Here is a 22,741-nt window from a genome sequence, read left to right on the forward strand (position 1 = left end):
CAATTTTAGAACAAATCTCTGAGGATGGTGGGGCAACTGCCTCATATTGTCCCACCCTGTGTGCGCTAGTAATATTTAATTTTCAGTTGAACGCAAATCCAAAGCAAATATTAATTATTTGATTTTTAAACCTAAACATATTACAAACAAAAACGAAACTATTGGCACTACGCCCCCCGGGGCATGGCCTTCCTCTAACGTGGGATTTCTGCTCCAGCGCCTCTGACGAGACAGGAGAAACCGGGACCGACGTTTTACTTCACCATCCGATAGAAGCTCAGTGGATAAGGCGGGAATCGAACCCGCGTCTCATAGCATCATCGGGATCGGCAGCCGAAGCCGCTACCCCTGCGCCACGAGACCCACGGCTACAAGCAACACAAACAAGCAACGCACAAAGTAATGCCAAATGCAATTTTTCGTTGCTGTTCCTTTTTTTCGTGACCCTTTTCATAACCTTTTTTATATGGAGTTTCACGTTCCTTCCGGACTGACCAATATAAAAAAATAAATATTATGAATATTGCAAAGTTTGGCCTGGAAGACATTCAAATACATCATCAAGGGCGAATTTACAAAAAGAAAAGAAATTTTGTAGTAATATAAACAACAACAAGATCATCAAAATTCCCTGACCCAGCTTTGAATTCCCTGACTTTCCCTGACTTTTCCAGGTCAAATAAAATTCCCTGACAATTCCAGGTTTTCCCTGACTTTTCCAGAAATCGACACCATGTGAATCATACTGACCGTGGTAGAAAACTGTTCAAAGTACTTCAAAAAGAACTTTTCATAAAATTTTAAAAAGTTTAAAAAGTTAGTTAACTGTAATTAAGACAATGTTGATGAATAGCATTATTTAAATTTTCTCAAAGTGTCATGTTTTTCTCAATGAACATTATTTCGAATCGGAAAACGGAATGCGATTTCGGATTCTTTGGACAATTTTCCACTAAGAGAAGGTAAAATATGTTTGTAAATAATAAAAAATATGTGTTTTTGAAAAATAATTAACAAAATCTTCAAATTTATTGGTATTTTCAGTTGAACAAATTTCATTTAAAATGTTAAAACTTTAGATTTCAGCTTGTGATTCACTTTTAAATGCAATATTAATCGATAATTTTATAAACCAAACTAGTTTTAAAGAATTCCAAGCAAAATTCTAACTTTTAAATAATTTTACCTGAAATTGATATGTATTTTGTTAAAAAGCTTATAAACCTAGTTAACTAAATATAAACATTGATTTTTTCGTTGAAAACTATATTAGCAACCTAAGTAATGGTACATTTGACATAACAATAAGATTTGAACACCATAAATCTGATTTTAACGAGACAAACTATGACTAAGTAACCCCAGAGGTCAAGCTAAGAATTTTTAACGTAACTATTCTAAACACTATAGAAAAATAACATTCAAAAATGGTGTATGGACCTTGTGTGGGCTACCCCAGCACATGTTTTGAAAATAATAATCTTAAGACAAACCTTAACAGTTGGAAAATATTCCAAAAATTAATTGAGATCCTATCAAAGTTACCCCGGTTGACACCCTTATTGGATATCATTAAATTTGAGTATTTTTTTGTCGAAAATACGGAATCTTGTAAAAATACGTACTTTTGAGAAAAAATCCAAAACCAAGGCCTACAAAAACGGGGCACTGTACAGGAATGCAATCAAAATCACTAATTACAAGACTTGAAAAAAATGAAGATTTCTGCTTTTTAATGGAAGCATCAAAATTGGATGAAAAAAGTTTTTTTTTTTAAATTGAATTCAGACACTTTTTTTGAGTGTACACTGTAAAAGTTAATTCGCCCCTTAAATTAAATTGATCGCTTGACTATTTATTTAATAGCCGTTGAAAGGCCAAATTTGATTGAACTGAAATAAAAAAAGGACAAAATTCCTAAATTCAAGGGATTTTGCCCCCATTTTTCATATTGAGTAATTTGAAAACCCCTATTACTAAATTAGTAAAGGAGGAAAAACTCCTAGAATAAAAAAAATTGTGTACTTTTTTTATTTCAGTGTTAGTTTTATTCAAATTACAATAAATTAAAAAAAAACATGTCAATTCTTCCGAAAGTAGCATAAATTTACCTCTTTCGCTGGTTATTGCAAAAAAAAATGGGTTTTGAACAAGGTTTAAAAAAAATGATAATGGTGAGTCATGAATATGACCGAACCCAGTCAAGGTTCATCGATAAATTTGTCGTTTTTAAGGCGTCCGCCTAGATCCTAGATTGATTTATTAAATTATTTAGTAATATCTCTAAATTTTGGACCAATAAAATAGAAATCAATCAAAATTTCAACAACAAAAAAATGCGAAGAAACCCAAAAAAACAGCATTGAATCAATCCAAGAAAAGTTTGAAAGATCGAAAATCTCTTTGGGTGCACCAAATTGTGGTAAGAAGAGGGCGGCAAAACATAAACAAACCCCATCGAATGGTGCCTGGGGAGATAAGGACGACCAAGGGTGGGTGGGATGAAAATGGAGCGCATTGAAACATTTTTCTACAAGTTGGTTGTTATTTTTTTTGCATATCGGTTGTATCTTTTAAACGACGACCGCAACCGGCAAACCGTTTGCGTTTGCGCGAGGTTTTAAACTTGAAACGCTATAGAAGGTGGTGCACGGTGGCGGAGGCTTCGAGCATGATTTGGCCTAGGTCGTGCCGGTAATTGCCATTGAGCAGAAACAGATCTGCGCGAGAGGAATAATAGAAAGGTGAGGGTGGTGAAACTTGCTGCCAAGTTCAAGTACACAAATCTTTGTGGCAGGTAATTGGTTTGGTTTTGAAGATTTCTGAAGGAGCGAATGAAAGCAAACTTTGCAACAGCTTCAATTGGTGATGCGATATTGGGTTGAATTTAATTCGCTAGTGCAAATAACACATGATAATATCAGGAACTGTTTGCACTCGGAATAAGATTGCATTTATAACTATGTTTACAGGTGGCGAAGGCATTTAAGTAATTATTGGTTGTTGAGATAAGAGCTCATTGTTTGAATAACAATAACATCTTCAGAGTTGAAAATCATTTGCAATATATTTAATGCTTTTTTTTGTAGTTACTGCAAAAAAAAATTTCAGGTGAAAAAATGCTTTTTAAAACGACCTCGCTCAAGATTCGCAAATAATTCGGTCCATTCCGCGAACGATCGGTCGCTACTCCCAAAGCTCAGCTGACTGCGGAGAAGCAGAAGCAAAAAATAAATAAACCTCAACCCAGAGTTCACTGGCATCACTTCCATCGACGGATGCGTCGTCGACGCGCCGCCGTATGAAGGTGGGTGTGTGAGCGCGATCATGTGCAAAAACGCAACAGTCATTCTTGCGATCGCACGCCACGCGCACTATTGCGGATCAAATGCAGCAATTCTTCGGCAGATTTTTGTCTTTCTCTCTCTCTCTCTATCTACGGTACAAATGGGCGCAAACGCACACACATGCCGATAATTTTTCTCTCTTTTCTCTCACCCATTCGCACAATTACCGGTGCAAAATAATGATCATTATCTCATAACGAAAGTGAATCGAGCGCGTGCATGTGTTTGTGTGTTTCTCTAATGATTTAGCTTACCCATGCGAATAATTTGGAATGCATTTGCAAAAAAAGCATTCCACAAAATAAAATAAATGAATTTTAGTGAAGTTATCAATATTGAAACAACCATTAAAAATAATTTATATTAAAAATCTCATTCCATATTGTAATTAAATCCAAAAACAAAGCAATCCAGCAATTTACTACCACCGTTCTGATATTTTTTTTATTGTTTTTGTTTTAAAGCAAGCAATCGGAAATAGATAAGACAATATTTCTTGATTACTTTTTAAGAACAATCAATACGCCATCACTTCCATCGACGGATGCGTCGTGTACAAAAGATCTTTTGAAAAAGTAAGCCATATTTTACTGTATGCCACGATAGTAAATTTTCAAAATTAATTTCAAAATATTTAAATAAAAATAAGTTTATTGAAAGAATAACAAAAAATGGAAAACAATCGAACTAAAAATTTTTAGTACCACCCTTTTTCGGATAGGACCGCCCTCATCGCCAAACACAATAAATAAGAATCTAATTATTTTGGACAACAAACTCCTATGCTCAACTTGAGCCAATTCGGAACTTTTTATCTGGATCCTGCAGGTTTGATTTGAAATCGTTACTATGATATGTATAAAACTGGTTCTGAAAGATTTATTAAACCAAATAAGCTAAATACCAGTTTTGATAAATTTTAAGTGAAACGGATATAAGCTAATATTAATAATTATAAACTTCTAAAATATTCTTGAAAAAATATTCTTACATGCAAATCTGATTTGTTTCTAAGAGTACATCCGTCCTTTAAGTAATGATCTTTTTTTTTTAAATAAGCAGAATGAATTCCAAACCATTTTTTGAGAAGTTTTCCATTCCCCAAAAATATTAGTTCGTGTTATAATATTTTGTAATAATATTGTGAGTCATCCTATTCTTTCAAACATGAGCAGTTCTTTGAGAAAAAAGTGTGACTTTTTAAAATATTTTGAAAGGTTATTTTATTTAAAAAACTTACTTTACTTTTACTTTACTTTTATTGGCGCTACACCATTAGCTTGGCCTGCTGCACGATTCTCCGCCAACAAGCTCGGTCCATGGCTGCATGTCTCCAATTTCGCGGTGCACCCACACTTTCTAGATCGCTCTCCACTTGGTCCACCCACCTCGCACGTTGCACCCCCCTACGTCTTGTTCCTACCGGTTCCGACACAAACACCAACTTCGCAGGATTGATCTTCTGGTTCCGTTGGCTCAATTGCTCGGTACGTTCCGGCATCCTTGCAACATGACCGGCCCACTGCAACCGTCCAGCCTTCGCGACCTTCCGGATGCTTGGTTCGTTGTAGAGTTGTGCAAGTTCGTGGTTCATTCTCCGCCGCCATCCGTCGTTCTCATATACGCCACCAAAGATGGTCCTTAGCACTCGACGTTCGAAGACGCTTAGCGCTCGTATGTCCTCTTCGAGCATTGTCCACGTCTCGTGCCCGTAGAGGACGACCGGTCTTATCAGCGACTTGTAGATGGAACACTTCGTATGTAGGGAGAATTTCCGGGACCTTAGGCTCTTGTGGAGACCGAAATAAGCACGACTTCCAGCGATGATGCGTCTCCGAATTTCCCTGCTGCAGCTGTTGTCCGACGTCACCAACGATCCGAGGTATACAAACTCCTCCACCACCTCGAATTCGTCCCCGTCGATTGTAACGCTTGGTCCAATGCGAGCCCTAAGGGACTCGGTTCCTCCTGCCAGCAGGTACTTTGTCTTCGCCACATTCACCCTTAGCCCAACCTTCTCTGCTTCCCGCTTCAAGCCGGTGTACGCATCCGCAACCGCCTTGAACGTTCTGCCAACAATGTCCATGTCGTCAGCGAAGCAGATGAATTGGTTGGACTTGCTGAAGATCGTGCCCCGCAAATTGAAGCCCGCTCGTCTCATAACACCTTCTAGCACGACATTGAAACAGAGGCAAGAGATCCCATCGCCTTGCCGAAGCCCCCCAAGTGAAGGAAACGAGTCCGATTCCGCACCCGATATCTTCACACAGCACCGAGCCCCATCCATCGTCATCTTGATCAGTCTGATCAACTTCCCGGGAAAGCCGTTCTCGTCCATGATTTTCCATAGCTCTTCGCGATCGACTGAGTCGTACGCGGCTTTGAAGTCGATGAATAGGTGGTGCGTGGGAACTTGGTACTCGCGACACTTTTGGAGGATTTGTCGCACAGTGAAGATTTGGTCGGTTGTTGATCTCCCCATGACGAATCCGGCTTGATAACTTCCAACAAAACCTTCCGCTATTGGCGATAGGCGGCTGAAGAGGATCTGGGAGAACACTTTGTAGGCCGCGTTGAGGACTGTGATGGCACGGTAGTTCTCACAATCTAACTTGTCCCCCTTCTTGTAGATCGGGCATATTACTCCCACTTTCCACTCCTCCGGTAGCTGTTCTGACTCCCAGATCCTGACTATCAGCCGGTGCAAACAGGACGCCAGCTTCTCCGGGCCCATCTTGATGAGTTCAGCACCGATACCATCCTTACCCGCTGCTTTGTTGTTCTTCAGCTTCTTGATGGCATCCTTAACTTCCCTCATCGTGGGAACTGGCTCTTCTCCTTCTCCTGCTATACCGATGAAGTCCTCTCTCCCGCCGCCTTGAGCCCCTGCCTCTGCTTCTGCGCCATTCAGGTGTTCATCGAAGTGCTGCTTCCACCTGTCGATCACCTCACGCTCGTTCGTCAAGATAGCTCCATTTTTATCCCGGCACATTTCGACTCGCGGCGTGAAGCCGTTGCGGGATCCGTTGAGCTTCTTGTAGAACTTGCGCGTTTCGTTCGAGCGATGCAGCTGCTCCATGTCCTCAAACTCCAACTCTTCCTGGTGGCGCACTTTTGCTCGGAAGAGCTGGTGCTGCTGCCTTCGCTTCTGTCCATACGCCTCTTCGTAATCACGGAGATTGTACTGCAGCATTGCCCTCCGTGCTGCATTCTTCTCCTCCAAAATCGCTCGACACTCCTCGTCGAACCAATCGTTCCGTCGTCCTCGTTCCACAAATCCGATGGTGCTTTCTGCTGCGTTGGTGATGGCTGCTTTGACGCTCCTCCAGCAGTCCTCGAGGGGAGCTTCCAACAGCTCACCCTCCCCTGGCAATTATTTATTTAAAAAAATACAACCTATTTTTGATTGTCATAGTATTTTTGTAAATTTTTCCATTCTTTCAAACATGAGCAGTTCTTTGAAAAAAAAAGTTCGACTTCTAAAATATTTAGGAAGTTTATTTTTATTTAACAAAAAAAAACGTATTCTGGATCGTGGATATATTTTTATGAGTTTTTCAAATATGAACACTTCTTAAAAAAAAGTTCGACTTCTAAATATTTTGGAAGCTTAATTCTTTTTTAAAAAAATCGACCTATTTTTGAATGACATGTAATTTTTGTGAGTTTTTTCATTCTTTCAAACATGAGCAATTATTTAAAAAAAAGGTCGAATTCTATTATACTTTTAAAGTTTATTATCATTAAGCAACCTTTCCCTGAATGTATTAATGTTTTTGTGAGTTTTTCCATTTTTGCCTTCCTCACCTTACTGAGGAAAGGCTATAAAATCACTCGAAAACTGAACTTCTCAATTAGACCTCCTAGACCCACCTTCATGTATACCTATCGACTCAGAATCGACTTCTGAGCAAATGTCTGTGTGTGTGTGTGTGTGTAGGGATGTGGGTCTGTGCACCAAAAAATATGCACTCGATTATCTCAGCACTGGCTTAACCGATTTGGACCGTTTTGGTCTCATTCGATTCGTCTTGGGGTCCCATAAGTCCCTATTGAAAATTATGAAGTTTAGTAAAGTACTTCAAAAGTTATGCTAAAAAAACGATTTTGACTAAAGTCCGGAAGATTGTAAAAAGGGTGATTTTTGTAAGAAACCCTAGCATGTTATACATTTTTAGAAAGGTATTTAAAAGACCTTTCCAACGCGACCATTACATTGAAGATCTGACAACCCTATCAAAAGTAATTAGCAATTAAGTGTTATTTATGCACTTTTTGGAAGCAGGATCTCAGATATCACGATGAAAACGTTGTCCGGATCTATCATGCAACCCGTCGTTGAACAGTTAATCAAAAGACCTTTCCAACGCGTCCAAAACATTGAAGATCTGACAACCCTATCAAAAGTTATAAGCACTTAAGAGTTATTTATACACTTTTTGGAGGCTAGTTCTCAGATATTTAGATGAAAACGTATTCCAAATATACCATGCGACCTATCTTTGGATAGGTAATTTAAAGACCTTCCCACGAGCGTGTCTATTTTGGATAGCATTACCCTTTGAATGAGAGGAAGGCACCAACCACCTAAGGGTGGATTAAGTAACGTTTTTAAAATATCAGTTCCTGAAAAAAAGTTCAATTTCTAAAATATTTTTCAAGTTTTGATTTTATTTTTTAAAACCACATATTCTTGTTTGTCGTAATGCTCCTGTGATTTTTTTCTTCAAATATTAGTAGTTTTGCCTTCCTCACTTTACTGAGGAAAGGCTATAAAATCACTTGAAAAATGAACTTCTCAATTAGACCTCCTTGACCCACCTTCATGTATTCCTATCGACTCAGAATCAAATTCTGAGCAAATGTCTGTGAGTGTGGTGGGATGTTGATCAAAAAATTGTCACTCGATTATCTCGACATTGGTTGAACCGATTTTGTCCGTTTTGACTTCATTCGATCCGTCTTGGGGTCCCATAAGTCGCTATTAAAAATTATGCAGTTTAGTTAAGTACTTCAAAAGTTATGCTATAAAAACGATTTTAACAAAAGTCCGGAAGATTGTAAAAAGGGTGGTTTTTGTAAGAAAACCGTTCAGGCTATACATTTTCAGAAATGTATTTAAAAGACCTTTCCAACGCGTCCAAGACATTGAAGATCTGACAAATCTATCAAAAGTTATAAATCTATCTAATCTAATCTAATCAGACCCTAGCGCAGCCAATCTTTCGAAGGAATCCTGGAGAGTGCCTTAGGTTAGATGACGCCTAGCACTCTTCTTGTCATTTATTAACATTTGTAGTGCGCCATTGCATCGGAATGCATTGAAACATCACAAGCGTTAAAGCGGCCCGGCCTACTGCGTAAAGCCGTATCGCAGAGATGACTCGTAATTGGGTTGAGTTTGAGCACTGAGTGTTCGAACAACAACACAATTCTGAATCGACAGGGGAGGAAGAAGCGTGGGGACACACCACCATACGCTCCGAGATTTTTTGGTTGTTTTCGTTGGGAGCACCATGCTAAGAAGGTTTGGTACTCCGGGACCCTCTGGGATGTATTTCCACGAATGCCCTGGACACTATTTGCCGTGGTTATAGCGCCACAACTCGCTCTCTGTAACAGTATTCCTATTTCCAGTCCAAGCTCACCAAGTCGTCATAGCCTAGTGGTTAGCATTTTTGCTTACCAATCCAAAGGACGGGGGATCGAAACCCGCCTCGAGCGACTTTTTCGTTCATCATTTCAAATTCATGTATTCTTAACTTTCTCGTTGGGAGCAGATGGGAATTGAACCCAGAACCATTCGCTTACAAAGCGAACACCGTAACCAGTCAGCCACGGCCGCTCCTTGACAAATCTATCAAAAGTTATAAGCACTTAAGTTTAGTTATACGCTTTTTGGATGCCGGATCTCAGATATGTTGATGAAAACGTTGTCCGGATCTCTCATGCGACCTATCGTTGGATAGGTATTCAAAAGACCTTTCTAACGCGTCCAAAACATTGAAGATCTGACAACCCTATCAAAAGTTATAAGTACTTAAGTGTTACTTACGCACTTTTGTCATTTTGGATAGCACTCTTTAACCCTTTCAGGCCTGATGGGTCATATATGACCCATACCGAAATTCGGTTGTATAAAATCACACAGTGCTCAAAACATATATCATTGTTCAGCAAAGTTGTAATTTATGAGTTTCTCTACCTAGGAAAAAATGTTTGAGTGGTTGTTAATGGCCTTTTTGACGACCTAGAACATCCTGAAAACCTGAAATTTGGAAACTTCAGAAAATGTTGAAGATAATTCAGGTTTACAACGATTTTTCAAGGCAAATAAAGTTAAGTCATTACCAGTCACATCCTCACGACCATTTGGGACCACTTCGATCCCTTTGGATCTCTTTTGGGATGATCTAGGTCCTCCAAAGTGTCCTGGAATACAGATCTTGGAGTCTACCACCGTTACAACACGATTCTACCAAGTTTCCGATTATGGTGCATATTCAGTGATGTCCTTGGGACCCTTTGGCAACCCTCTGAGCTATGTGGGTCACTTTTGGGATGATCTGGGTCCTCCAAAGTGTCCTGGAATACAGATCTTGGAGTCTACCGCCGTAACAACACGATTCTACCAAGTTTCCGATTATGGTTCATATTCAGTGATGTCCCTGGGACCCTTTGGCAACACTATGAGCTATGTGGATCACTTTTGGGATGTTCTGGGTCCTCCAAAGTGTCCTGGAATACAGATCTTGGAGTTTACCGCCGTAACAACACGATTCTACCAAGTTTTCGATTATGGTTCGTATTCAGTGATGTCCCTGGGATCCTTTGGCAACACTATGAGCTATGTGGATCACTTTTGGGATGTTCTGGGTCCTCCAAAGTGTCCTGGAATACAGATCTTGGAGTCTACCGCCGTAACAACACGATTCTACCAAGTTTTCGATTATGGTTCGTATTCAGTGATGTCCCTGGGATCCTTTGGCAACACTCGGAGCTATGTGGATCACTTTTGGGATGTTCTGGGTCCTCCAAAGTGTCCTGGAATACAGATCTTGGAGTCTACCGCCGTAACAACACGATTCTACCAAGTTTCCGGTTATGGTTCATATTCAGTGATGTCCCTGGGATCCTTTGGCAACACTATGAGCTATGTGGATCACTTTTGGGATGTTCTGGGTCCTCCAAAGTGTCCTGGAATACAGATCTTGGAGTCTACCGCCGTAACAACACGATTCTACCAAGTTTCCGATTATGGTTCGTATTCAGTGATGTCCCTGGGATCTTTTGGCAACACTCGGAGCTATGTGGATCACTTTTGGGATGTTCTGGGTCCTCCAAAGTGTCCTGGAATACAGATCTTGGAGTCTACCGCCGTAACAACACGATTCTACCAAGTTTCCGATTATGGTTCGTATTCAGTGATGTCCCTGGGATCCTTTGGCAACACTCGGAGCTATGTGGATCATTTTTGGGATGTTCTGGGTCCTCCAAATTGTCCTGGAATACAGATCTTGGAGTCTACCGCCGTAACAACACGATTCTACCAAGTTTCCGATTATGGTTCGTATTCAGTGATGTCCCTGGAATCCTTTGGCAACACTCGGAGCTATGTGGATCACTTTTGGGATGTTCTGGGTCCTCCAAAGTGTCCTGGAATACAGATCTTGGAGTCTACCGCCGTAACAACACGATTCTACCAAGTTTCCAATTATGGTTCATATTCAGTGATGTCCCTGGAACCTTTTGGCAACACTATGAGCTATGTGGATCACTTTTGGGATGTGCTGGGTCATCCAAAGTGTCCAGGAATACAGATCTTGGATTTTCCCACCGTAACAACATGATTCTACCAAGTTTCCGATTATGGTTCATATTCAGTGATGTCCCTGGGACCCTTTGACGAACACGAGAAACCAATCCGCGGACGTGGAGATAAGTGAGATTGAGGGGAAACCTCGTATATTTTTGACCCATATAGAGTTCGATACCGATCATATAGCCCAATTTTCAGCTCGAATTTTGCCTGAGACTATGTTAGCGAGTAGAAAGTTGCAGTTGAGGCATTTCTCCGTGTATTGCTACAGAGTTTTTCAATGCTCAGATTCAGCCGCCCACAGATCGTTTGAGGGATTGAATGTGTTGGGTTTTGGGAGGTTTATGACTTGAACAAATTCAACTAACGCTGCAGTCAAAATCCTCCCTCGACCGCCACCTACCCCTTTTGCCTCGCCAGATGGGATTCAAGACATCCCAAAAGTGATCCACATAGCTCATAGTGTTGCCAAAGGATCCCAGGGACATCACTGAATACGAACCATAATCGGAAACTTGGTAGAATCGTGTTGTTACGGCGGTAGACTCCAAGATCTGTATTCCAGGACACTTTGGAGGACCCAGAACATCCCAAAAGTGATCCACATAGCTCCGAGTGTTGCCAAAAGATCCCAGGGACATCACTGAATACGAACCATAATCGGAAACTTGGTAGAATCGTGTTGTTACGGCGGTAGACTCCAAGATCTGTATTCCGGGACACTTTGGAGGACCCAGAACATCCCAAAAGTGATCGACATAGCTCATAGTGTTGCCAAAGGGTCCCAGGGACATCACTGAATATGAACCATAATCGGAAACTTGGTAGAATCGTATTGTTACGGCGGTAGACTCCAAGATCTGTATTCCAGGACACTTTGGAGGACCCAGAACATCCCAAAAGTGATCCACATAGCTCATAGTGTTGCCAAAGGGTCCCAGGGACATCAATGAATATGAACCATGATCGGAAACTTGGTAGAATCGTGTTGTTACGGCGGTAGACTCCAAGATCTGTATTCCAGGACACTTTGGAGGACCCAGAACATCCCAAAAGTGATCCACATAGCTCATAGTGTTGCCAAAGGATTCCAGGGACATCACTGAATACGAACCATAATCGGAAACTTGGTAGAATCGTGTTGTTACGGCGGTAGACTCCAAGATCTGTATTCCAGGACACTTTGGAGGACCCAGAACATCCCAAAAGTGATCCACATAGCTCATAGTGTTGCCAAATGGTCCCAGGGACATCACTGCATATGAACCATGATCGGAAACTTGGTACCATCGTGTTGTTACGGAGGTATACTTCAAGATCTGTATTCCAGGACACTTTGGAGGACCCAGAACATCCCAAAAGTGATACACATAGCTCATAGTGTTGCCAAAGGGTCCCAGGGACATCACTGAATATGAACCATAATCGGAATCTTGGTAGAATCGTGTTGTTACGGCGGTAGACTCCAAGATCTATATTCCAGGACACTTTGGAGGACCCAGAACGTCCAATAATGAAATTTAACTTTTTTTTGCCTGTTTCTGTTTACTCATGGAAATAATGAACTACTGGTATCAAAATTGTAGATTAACACAGCTCAGAAAAATTCAGGCCTGAAAGGGTTAAATGTGAGGAAGTTTTTTAATACTACTTCTTAAATATTTTATAAGTTTTTATTTTATTCATGAAAAAATAAAAGTTGGAATATTTTAGTAATTCTTCAATTCATTCAAATGTAAACAGATCCTTAGAAAAATTTTACTTCAAAAAATATACAGCAATTCCCCACGAAAACAGCATGGAAAAAACAAAAGTGCTCGGATCGGGCTCAAAATTTTTCTGAGGGTTCCCTGGCCGAAATAATAAGACCCGTATTTTTTTGTTTGGCCATTAGGGTGACCTACGCCGTGTTAGGGTGGTCTGAAAAATGGCCATTTTCGTCGATTTTTGCAAAAACCATTTTTTTCGAAAAATCATAACTCCTTGCCATTTCAACCGATTTCAATTGTCTTATACGCAAATGAAAGGTGATAAGTTGGCCTTTCAAAGAAAAATAGTAAAAAGTTTCAAAAATATAGCCTAACATATGAAAAGGGCGTATGAAACTTTAAAATGCCGTTTTGACGGTGTCTGGACCAAAGAGCCTATGTCTGGAAATATTTTTATCGGATTCCCCGGACATTTTTACATATTATACTAAAAAACGGGAGGAGTTCATTAACAGGATTCCGAGATATGAGAGAATCCGATAAAAATATTTCCTGACATAGGCTCTTTGGTCCAGACACAGTCAAAACGACATTTTAAAGTTTCATACGCCCTTTTCATATGTTAGGCTTTTGAAACTTCTTACTATTTTTCTTTGAAAGGCCAACTTATCACCTTTCATTTGCGTATAAGACAATTGAAATCGGTTAAAATGGCGAGGAGTTATGATTTTTCGAAAAAAGTGGTTTTTGCGAAAATCGACGAAAATGGCAATTTTTCAGACTGGATACTGTTTTCGTGGGGAATTGCTGTATAGCTGCATATAAAAAAATCGATCGTTTTTTTGTATTTATAAAGATAACAAGTATTTATTTAGAAGACCTCTAAATTTTTAAGAATATAGGAGTGAAACTAATGAAAACCGTTCAAAACACCTTTCCATAGCTGCTTTTCAATATTTATGCATTTAGGTTTGGCAGTGCGTGGCCGAATGGTTACGCTGTCCGCTTTGTAAGCGGATGATTCTGGGTTCGATTCCCATCTGCTGCAACCTTCCATCGGATGAGGAAGTAAAATGTCGGTCCCGGCCTTGGTTGTTAGGCCGTTAAGTCATTCCAGGTGTAGGAGTCGTCTCCATGCCATAAGTACAAACAACACACCAAACCAAGCCTACTCCGGTGGAATCGCTGGCGGCGGTTGGACTCGCAATCCAAAGGTCGTCAGTTCAAACACTGGGGTGGAAGGTTCCTTGGAGTAGAAAGAGGTTTGGGTGCTCTCCCCATTCAAGCCTTCGGACTCCTAGGTTCGAGCAGAAACTTGCAATAGAGACCACAAAAGACCCGGGGGTCGTTAATGTGGATGGTTTGATTTTTTTTTTTTTTTTTTGCATTTAGGCTAAACATCAAAAGTTTCTTTTTAAATTCTCCTTTTTGTCCTTTCGTCGTTTTGTCCATTCGACCTTTTGGCATTCGACCTTTTGTCATACATTCCAATTTGACCTTTTTTATATATTTTAGTCAACAAGTTGCCATTTCGTATTTTTGTTAAATGTTAATTTTTCATGTGCAGCTATGTTTTAAGTAGATATTTATTTATATTTTTTGAGAATACGAAAGCTTTGCGTATTCTTCAACGATCCAGACCTGCGTAATTCATGCGTGTCACACCTTAATTGATTTTTAATCAAGTATTTCTCCACAGAACTCCCGCTAATGCTTCCCTGACCAGCTAAGTCAACAGCTTACCAAACACAATAGTTCAGCTCAAACCGGACAAGCACGACGACTCGATATAATAACGAATTATTATCGCACAAACTTAACCACCGATTCGGGTGTACAGTTAGATCCTTTGATTTGCCGTTTTGTGAAAAACCGCAACAAGAAGCGCTAAACCGATAGGGCAAATCAATTCCGCCCAACGACCGAACTCCACCTAGCCGCGGTGATGTGTGACCAAAATGAAATTACAACCGTCGCAAGCGTGGATTTCTAGGTTAGGTTAAGGTACAAAGCACACACATGCACGTACGTGTGTGTGTTTCTGTCCAGAATTCAATGGCAGGAAGTGATGCTCATATTTGGTTTCGAACCGTTTTCCATTCTACTGGAGTTGGAATGTTTGTGGCTGTCGAACCCACCCCATGATTGGAGCTTCTCCATTGAATATCTGATCAAAACAAAAACCGTCCAGTGTGGTATGAAGAAGGTGGAGTTTGGCAAGCTCAACGGCAAAACAGATGATCGCTGAATACCATCCTTGGACAGCAATCAGTGTAGTGACATGCTGTGTCAGCGAACCCCGCGTACTCGTGAAGAATTGCCTCCAACGACCTATAATTGTACCCCCGCGCTGGATACGGAAGAACCGCACAACAGTTACACTTGCAAGCATTGAGTCATGAGGCTCACCTGGCGGAGGTTCTTCTCGTTCTAACTTTGCCAGTAAATTCTGGCCGATCGACAGTTCTAACGGTTTGCGGTCTCTGGCGATAAAAGCTTCGCGGTCTTACCTGGTGCTTCGCGAGGTCCCTCTCGAATCCGCTGCTGCCGGCGCCAGACGTGGTAAACTCAACAGGGTCGCCGTAACGTTGTTGTCGTTAATCCATTTGGGGAGGCCGAAACGACCTGCAATAAAAGAGATAGAGGGAAAACATTGAATTGCTGCATCGAATGGGAGCAAAATTATTGCTTTATTATGGCGGGGTTAAACTATTATGAAGGTTGAAAAATGTGGTTAATTTGGGTAGCAGGGTGTCGTTTGGACCAAAAAAAACTGAAACAGTCAATAAAAAGACAAACTAACCCTTAACCGTGCTCAAATCGCTCAACCAATAAACCACACTCGCAAGTTATGCTAAGTGGTTCCAAATCAAGATATTCGCGCCCCTTCTCCGAACCCGAGCAGACGGAAATAACTTGGGAATAACATTTTTTGATATTTCGAAATACTTGGCCAATAACATTTTATGTTATTTATAACAAGATTTGTTATTCGTCGTTATGATTTTTTTTGTTATAAATTATAAATTATAAATTTGATTATTATAATAATAACAGAATAATAACATGTTTATTTATTCTTCGACCACATCTTTGTTATTATTTTTTGTTATTTTAACAACTAATCCGACCATCCCAATAACAGTTGGCGGTATTCTTCCATAACAAAAAATCTTATTCCAAAGTTGTTCAGGCCTTCAACCAATATCAGACCAATAACAAATTTTGATATGATAACATAAACTGTTATTATACCCTTCTGCAAAAATAGATTTTTCAAGAAGATTCCATAACACTTTCTGTTATTTTAACAGTATTTGTTATTGGAATGGCATGAATTTTGTTATTACCGTCTGCCCGGGAACACCCGATTTCTCGGTGCTGCTGCTGATGATGAAGGAAATTGTCAATTGCCAAAGTGGCAAAGTGAACTGAACCAAAGAGTTGGTTGGAGTTCACCGTCGTCTGCATAATGCTAATGGGGTAATTTGCTTCGGTTGGCTTCTTTTTTTTTACTGATTCGTTGAAAGATGAAGAAGGTGTGAATTGAGGCTGGCCGAGGTCATCAACGATTCGGGGGTGGCAAAGTGCATAATGGTTGGGGGAGCAGAAAAACTTAATAAAATCGACAGAGGAGGAGGTTTCGGAACGAAGCAAACAAAAAACTGTGTTTGGAAAACAAAACACAATGCTGATGAATACGCGCTGGTTGGCGGATTTTATTAGTTTGAGCACGTGGAGTCTGGGGCCGGTGAACAGATTGCCGATTGTGTTATAGTTTAGATTGATACTTCTTTACCCGGTATACAACCGGGCAGCAACAATACATCACACTCCGACTCCAACGGTGGCGTTGAGAAGGTGGTTGTTGGTTTGATGGTAATTTGAGAGTTTATACGGCTTGAATGCAAAGTGGACGTTGCGCAAAATAAAGCATGGTTTGATGCAGAAATGGATTTGCCAACGCAAGTAGTTGAAACAATTATGACGTAAAAATGAGAGGAGAAGAGTAAGTTTAAAAAAGCGAATTAAAAAAAAAAAGAATTCCCGACATCTGGAATATCATCCCATTAAATCCAATGAAATTTGTATGAACTTTAAAATTAGGAATTTAGGTTATGAGCAAGTACAAATTTTATTTGAAGCTTTTGTCAATCAACTCTGGTCGAGGTCGAAGAGTAAGCAAAAAATACTGAACTTTTAATTTGATGCTTAATTTAGAAAAAGTGCACTGGTATCTCAAAATTTGATCAACAATATTGCAGTGATGCTACTGTCAACAATTTGCTGAATATCAATGAAATTTAGTTTCTTAAAAATTAAAATTTTCCGATCCATGGTCCCAAAATTGAAAAAATTGTGAAAAGGTTAAAATGACCTTATTTGATTAAAATTACATAAACAAACAAGGTATTCTCAATACTTTACATTCGAATCTAACAAGTTTTATCATCAGATTTTTTTTTATTTGTTTTGTTTGCATTTTTTTGCCCAAAATGTTTAAAGGGAGGGCAAAAACGTGAAACAAAATTTGCAATTCTCCACGAAAACCGAAAATGGATATTATTTGTATATTTTTTTTATTTGGTTTCAACTTTGTTGTAGCCTTTTCTATGATAAAATAAGTTCGTTTGTGTCACCCGTACAAGTCTCCAAACAACTCGCAAAAAAAATCGAAAATTTGTAAATTTTGAAGAAATTTTCTGATCGATTTGGAATCTTTGCCAAAGTTTTAGGTATTGATGAAGACTATTCAGAAAAAAAGTTACATAGAAAAAAGGTGGATATTTTAATCAAGTTTAAAAAAATCAATTTAATTTTTTTTATGAATATTTGTTTGTATGTTCTACAAGTCAAAAACCGCAGCTTTTAAGCCATAGAGAAGTATGAACAAAAGTTTTGCCGCCAAGCTATGTTTATTTTTAATTCAAATTGTGTTTATTAGAAAAAAGGAATATTAGTCAAAAAAAATTACAACCATAAAAACATAAATTTTCTTGTTTCTTTTTCTTTTATTCGCTGGATTTCAGCAACTAGAGGTCCAATCTTAAATGTCTCTTAGGCAATTTATGGGAAACTGAAAAAATCTTTTTTGCAATTTCGTCGTGAAACTACTTACTTTTCCTGTCATTCTTGAACGACGAAATAGCCTGCTTTTCTGTACCAAAAATAACAGAATCTAATAGCAACACTTTTCAAAATAAATGCTGAAAAGTTCTACTTTTCAGCACTTGTTTCGAAAAGTAAAACTTTTCAACATTTTTTTGATTTAAACGATTTATTGACAAAATACATGAAAATTCTTCTTAAAATTTCACTCAATGGGTGTTTTTCAAAATTGCAAAAAATGTTGTATGGAACTCGTTGCAAAACTTGATTTTTTCAGCACTCGTCGTATTTATCCAACTCGGTGAACCTCGTTGGATAAAAGTACGACTCGTGCTGAAAAAATCCTCTTTTTGCAACTTGTTGCATAAACTACTATTTTTTTTCGATTTGTTTAAAAATAGTGTTCTTGAAACTGTTTTTTTTTTTTGTCAAAAAAAAATGAAAAACAGGAATTTTCCAATTGGAATTACACTTATATTGGCTTTATCTTGTAAACGGTGCATTTTATCAAAAAAAAATCTGTAAAGTACTGCAAATTTGCAAATATGCAACAATATAATTAAAATTGTTTTTTTTTTCCAGAAAAAAAACTATTTCTTACCTTCCTCTTCAAAATCGATCCAAAAAATCGGAGGGCGGAAAACTATTTTTATCAAATAATCTCAAACGAAAAACAATTTGAAATGCATTTTCCTTTATTTTTGTCAAATTCCAATGTACAGTGCCGTAAAAAGTTGTTTTCCTGCGAAAAAGAAAAATTCCTCAAAACTTAGATATTTTCAAAACTAATGATTGCAAAACAACTGGGCAAGATTAAGATGCATTTTAAAACACCTTTTTCATTCAAATGTTAATACCAGGGCTTGCAATATTAACTTTTAATTTTTCCAGAAAGTTGTAATTTTAAATTGAATTTTAAGTGTAATCAACTAAAATCAATTTAAAATGCATTATTTTTTGCGTGTTCGAGTTAATTCAAAAATCTTAAATGTTATTGAATTTTTGTTTCATTGAAATGTTGAAATCATGGCTTGTATTTTGAATTATTATATTCTTTTACTTCTTGCTTATTTATTTTATTTTTAATTTCCGATTTTCAGGTGTTTTAACCACTTTGGACAGAGATTAAAAAAAACATTCAAAAAACAAAAGATCAAAATTTTCTTTTTTGAACCTTTAAAAAAATATATAAATATCTTTATAGAAAAGGTTATAGACTTTGCTCATGAAAAAAACCCATTAAAATATGTAAGTGATCATGAAATTTTTAATTCACGAACTCTCCAATAACTATTGCTAGAAGATGTAAATTTTAATTTTGACACAGGAATATTTTCCGTTTTCTCATTATTATCATCATGAAATCATGGAAACTTTGTTCCATTATTTTAATCAATAAAAAATATATGTTTTTTTTTTGTTCCAGATCTACTACCAATCTGATGAAAAGAATTTTAAACTGAAATAATAAATTTGTCTTGAAAATTGAACATAAATATGAGTAAAAGTGGCTTGTGATGACAAATTCCAACATAAAAATGCTAACCCGCTAACCCAATTATGTCGACACAAAAATGAAAAATTATGCATTTTGCAACCCACTAACGTGTCTCTGTGTTTGTCTGCGCCAAAATAGATACCTCACAAAATGAAAATTAACGAAAAAAAAAAATACGCCGACCGATTCCCATCTACCGCCAATATGGCTTGATCGCCATCGTTTGGCCATCACTTCATCAATATTCATATGTATTGGGGCTCTGCTAATTCAGCATAAAAACGCGCAACTTAGCGCGCCGATTTGTGCGCGGTTGTGCAACACAACACGCACATGTGTGAAAGATCGCCTAATTTGGCTGATATAATCATTAACGAAATTTCCTGCGCACAAAAATGCGCAGAGACAAACATTGAATGAAGAGAGATAAAATTAGCGTTTTATTTAGAAAAGTAAAACATTAGTTAGTTCTGCATAAAAAAAATGAAAACAAAAAAAGAAAGGAAGAAAATACAAACAAAAAGAAACATAAAAACACAAACAAGTAATCGGAAACAATTGCACAACCAAATCAAGCTGGTCATTAAAACAAAACAAAAACACAGCGACAGAAGAAAGTTGAACAGTCGAAACAGCATCGAAGGTTAAAATTCGACAGCCAGGGTAATTTTGGAACCACATGTGTGTCTGCATTTGCGTTCAGAGAGATGCAGCAAAAAAAAAGCTCGTATTACGCGGGTGCGCAAATACCCCCGAGCTTTATGGTTGTTTAAATAATTGGAAAGCAGCCAGAAAACAAGCCGGAAAATCGACAATTTACACTTGTTTTGTGCGAAATATCTTGAGGTTCGTCGTCGCTGTCTATTGAGTAAAACACACAGACAGACACACAAACACGCCACATGACTTGTTGCTTATTTTTGCTTACCTCAGTGTGTTACAGTGCTTTTACCCGGGCAAAGTGGAGCACACTTTGTGATTGCACAGTAAGAAAAAAAGAAGACATTTTTGACTTTCATTTTATTTTATTTCTTTATTTTGCTTATTTACTCACTAATTCAAACGTTTTCTTGGATAAATTTTAACGGACTATTTTTTACAGTGCACGCAAATAAAGCTAAGTGAGTGCGGTTATTGTAGTTGCTGCTACGGTTTTACATAATCATTTTTGCGCTTCTGTGATTTTGCTGATGGATATTAATTTTCACCACATCTGGGCCCACTGTTGTTTAATGGTGGCGCACCCGCTGCAGTCGCATGTACCCACCATGTTGCTTGGTCAGGCGATTTTAATTGGAAAATGATGTTGGTTTCAAAAGGGGATTTTTAAACGGTATCGTAAGTTAAAGTTTGACAGCTTATCATTTTTCAATAATCTATATATGAGCAGTTCTCTAGGATTTCGGTCATTCGATTTTTTTTGTATTTTTTAATCCGACTGAAACTTTTTTGGTGCCTTCGGTGTGCCCAAAGAAGCCATTTTGCATCATTAGTTTGTCCATATAATTTTCCATACAAATTTGGCAGCTGGCCATACAAAAATGATGTATGAAAATTCAAAAATCTGTATCTTTTGAAGGAATTTTTTGATCAATTTGGTGTTTTGAGCAAAGTTGTAGGTATGGATACGGACAAAACTGAAAAAAATGGTACACGGTAAAAAAAATTTGGTGATTTTTTATTTAACTTTTTGTCACTAAAACTTGATTTACCCCGGTGAGCTCGTACCTTGATGACATCTCAAGCTTGTGTGTGTGTGTGTGTGTGTGTGTGTGTGTGTGTGTGTGTGTGTGTGTGTGTGTGTGTGTGTGTGTGTGTGTGTGTGTGTGTGTGTGTGTGTGTGTGTGTGTGTGTGTGTGTGTGTGTGTGTGTGTGTGTGTGTGTGTGTGTGTGTGTGTGTGTGTGTGTGTGTGTGTGTGTGTGTGTGAGTGTGAATGAGTTTATTTGTTCAGCACAATAAATATTGAAAACCGCGTAAAATCTAAAGAATCGGTCGATAAATCCAAATCATACCTCATTGAAAAAAATCGTTATAGGGACATTATTTAATAATTCTTGATCATTTTGCTGTCGTTTCGTTAGTTTGTAATATGTTATATTTTCACGGTGAAACACTCATTTCTAAAGAGTCATTTATCGAAAGACACGCTGAAATTTAGGATAGACCATTAGCGGGCGCTTTTGAATTTTTTGATTCGATTGTGAGCAGCAGGACCTCGTGGTTACTCTGATATTTGATATTTTATTTTTCATTAGTCCTTCCTTTATCATCGTTGATTGGAAGGCACGCCGCCGGTTTAGTTTGTTTAAGTTATTGTTTTAATTTCATTGCAATCGGTTACGTGGTGACCCGTTTTCTTTTCGTTTATATTCGTTGATAGTAATATTTTTTCCAGCTGGCAGTTTTAGTATTAACTCATCAAATTATTTATTTTATAAAGAGTAAAGCGTCTTTTTTTACTATTTTTGAAATTTGCTCGCGTTATCTAAATTGTACAAACAGTAAAAATGTACTGAAAAGTCCAGCCCATAGCACTACTGCTCGGTTGGCACGCGTTCGATTAAAACACTTTTTAAATAATCAATTATTTATCTTTCCGCAACCGGCTGCCTAAGATTTAAAATTTTCAACCGATAAACAAAATGCTCATGGTCACATCACTGCCACTCGTGAATCCTGACCTCATACCCATCTACTAACCCCTCAAAACTCATGTGATACTTTGTCGGAGAAGCAGTCGATTGGGCGGTCTCTATCACTCAAGTATCGGACTAACATTCCCATCCACTTCCCCGTGACCCTACCACTGGTCGTGGCCGGCGCCGGTATTGATCAGCATGATAGGGGCCTTTGAGAAGTTGCGAAGCGAGGAAAGATAGCACCCACTCATCTTCCACGGCTCGTGGATGTAACTTCTGGAGGTCCTGGTCAATAACGGAGTAGCAACTGCGGGTGGGCACCTATGCTTATGCTATGCTTGTCACTAAAACTTGATTTGCAAAAAACACTGTTTTTAATATTTTTATTTTTTGATATGTTTTAGAGGACATCAAATGCCAACTTTTCAGAAATTTCCAGGTTGTGCAAAAAATCTTTGAGCGAGTTATGAATTTTTGAATCAATACTGTTTTAAAAAAAAAATCGAAAAATTTGTCGCAACAATTTAACATCGATGTAAAATCAAATTTGCAATCAAAAAGTACTTTAGTGAAATTTTGATAAAGTGCACCGTTTTCAAGTTAAATCCATTTTTAAGGT

At 38.4% G+C, this 22,741-nt stretch overlaps 1 protein-coding gene across 4 annotated transcripts in view; it reads right to left on the bottom strand.

Annotated features, from left to right (window-relative positions):
• The window catches only part of LOC6041189, a 141,718-nt gene that overhangs the window by 63,642 nt on the left and 55,335 nt on the right, over nucleotides 1–22,741 (bottom strand). For all 4 annotated transcript variants that reach the window (XM_038264159.1, XM_038264156.1, XM_038264158.1 and 1 more), the window contains one exon: nucleotides 15,386–15,500. The gene's annotated coding sequence lies outside the window, so the exon portion shown is untranslated. The remainder of the gene's footprint in view (nucleotides 1–15,385; nucleotides 15,501–22,741) is intronic.

The sequence above is a fragment of the Culex quinquefasciatus genome, chromosome 3 (assembly GCF_015732765.1).
Source record: "Culex quinquefasciatus strain JHB chromosome 3, VPISU_Cqui_1.0_pri_paternal, whole genome shotgun sequence".
NCBI classification, from domain to species: Eukaryota; Metazoa; Arthropoda; class Insecta; order Diptera; family Culicidae; genus Culex; species Culex quinquefasciatus.